Genomic DNA, 2342 nt, shown 5'->3' with positions numbered 1-2342 from the left:
GCGTTCCAGCGGAGCATGCACTGACTCGCTGCCTCGGCTCAGCCATCCCGGCCGCCGGGGTGCGCCTTGCATGGTGTGGGGATACACGGGCTCGATAATAAATGATAGAGGATACAATGACTTTGCTGTCTCTGCTGGGTCGGATCATGCGTTACTTCTTGCTTAGACCGGAGACCCTGTTCTTGCTGTGCATCAGCCTGGCTCTGTGGAGTTACTTCTTCCACACGGATGAGGTGAAAACCATTGTTAAGTCCAGCAGGGATGCGGTGAAGATGGTGAAGGGCAAGGTGGCCGAGATCATGCAGAATGACAGGCTCGGGGGGCTGGACGTGCTGGACGCAGAGTTCTCCAAGACCTGGGAGTTCAAGAGCCACAACGTGGCTGTCTACTCCATCCAAGGCCGGAGGGATCACATGGAGGACAGGTTCGAAGTAATCACTGACCTGGTGAACAAGACTCACCCCTCCATCTTCGGGATATTTGATGGGCACGGAGGAGAGGCAAGTGCTCAGCTGGAAAAAAAACTAACAAAAGGGATGGGGTGGGGGAGGACGGTTACAGAGCAAGGAATGGATGTGTTCTCACCCACCAGGTTTGTGCTGTTTGGGACATTGTTTGGGGGGGAGGGGGGTGTTCTTGCTTCTTAGAGGGAGGGGAGGGAGTCTCTGAATAGGGACTGAGAGGTGCTCCGTTGCTTTTATCTCTCATTGTCCCTTTTAAAAATGTGTTTATACCCCCCTGCCCTTTACAGTAGTAAAGGTTTAATTGAAGCAAAAGCCATTGGAGGTGGCTCTTACGTGCGTGGAATAACGATGATGAGCACAAACTCCCTGGAGTCATCTTTTGTTACCTCGAAGTGTGGTGTGATCTGATTTTGGCACCGGGCTGGTCTCCCCCTCCTCTCAGGAGCTGTGCTCCTCGGCAGTGCTTAGAGAAGAGCCCTCTTAAAGGCAGCCCTCGAGCTGGCGTGTGTAAAATGCGTCCTCGCAGTGATTCGCTCTGAAGGGAGGACCAGGAGGCTCTGAGTGTCATGTTTGTGAATTGCGTGTAGTTTTTAAGTCATTACAACTGTGCTGTCATACTACTTTCCTCCCTGCTGGAAAGCCAGGAAAACGGTCATGTTGAAACTTTCTGGTGTTTGACCTCTTAACTTTCTTTAGGCAGGGTGATTTCCTTCAGGTTGTGCTATGTAATTAGTGTTCCAGCTTGATGGGATACTTCATTTCTTACAGCTGACCAACGTTAAAGCTATAGCTTCCTCTTCATATAGGACCGTGGTGCTGCCACGTAGCTTTTTGTGTGGCACAAAGCATGTGTTTCATAACTCTGGAAAAGGGCAAAGAATGTGTCCTTGTGTGATAAATTAGCTCAGGGTGTGAGATAACCTTACGGGTTTTGCTGGGATGCTGGAAGCTGGAGAGAAATGTTGAAGTTTTTCACCTAAGTGCACCTTGCTGAGGAGGGATGAGGCAGCAAGAGAGCTTGGGTGTTCCTCCAGCTGCTTCCACAGATCAAGGAGTCAGAGTCCTTCCTAGAAAAGCATTGGCAGTGACCAGACGCTAACGGAGCACAAGGATGGCAGCTGCTGCCCCTCTAAATCTGTAAGTGCTGCCTGAAAAATCCAGGCCTGAGGCACATAATCAAAAAGCTGCTCATCTGCTGCCTGCACGGTAATAAAGGGAGTGAGCCCTCTGTCCTGCTGCTGTCTCGCAGCATCTGGTGTTTTGGCCCCTTTAAAATAATACAAACACTTTGGATAATGAAAATTTTTGGCTTTGTAAAAAATTCTGGTTGTGGTTGAACCCTGTTTTCCTTTTTATGTCTGATTTCAACCGGGGCACAGCTGTGCCAACTCTTAATGGCATACTGGTGCCTGTTCACTGGTCCTTGGCCTTCAAGGAATGCAGGTAGAAACGTATGTATTGCAAACTGGTGCACATCCTCCTGAGGGAATGTTGGCTTTGATCAGTTTGTTTGGTACATATTGCTCTTTTGTTTTCTGAAGCTTTGGACGGGAGGTGCTTGTGTTCTGTCTTCTGCCTTCTTCCTCTTTGTTTAAACTGACAGTTTTCCTTGTCTGATCAGCCAAAACAAGTTTGCAGGAATATCTGTGTCGTGTTTTTAAACAGTACTCTGAGATTGTTACAGGTGACAGTATGATATGCATGACTTGGGCGTTGTGATCTTACGTCTTTCATTCATGTTGTATCTCATACATATGTGTGTGTGTCATATGTTTATCTTGCCCTACACTTGACTGCAAACTCAGTAAGCAATCCCAAACTAACACAGAGAATAACTAAATGACGAGAATGTGCCTTATATATAGTTTTGTTTGTTTG

At 47.9% G+C, this 2342-nt stretch overlaps 1 pseudogene across 1 annotated transcript; it reads left to right on the top strand.

Moving 5' to 3' along the window:
* Window positions 1–101: 101 nt before the first annotated feature.
* LOC104508379 lies at window positions 102–647 on the top strand (annotated as a pseudogene). Its single transcript, XR_727875.1, has one exon. The product of XR_727875.1 is annotated as a protein phosphatase 1L pseudogene (transcript).
* Window positions 648–2342: the final 1695 nt, after the last annotated feature.

The sequence above is a fragment of the Eurypyga helias genome, unplaced genomic scaffold (genome assembly GCF_000690775.1).
Source record: "Eurypyga helias isolate BGI_N326 unplaced genomic scaffold, ASM69077v1 scaffold41984, whole genome shotgun sequence".
Taxonomy (NCBI): Eukaryota; Metazoa; Chordata; class Aves; order Eurypygiformes; family Eurypygidae; genus Eurypyga; species Eurypyga helias.
The sequence above is the reverse complement of the archived record's forward strand: the minus strand, read 5'-3'. Positions and strand labels throughout refer to the sequence as shown.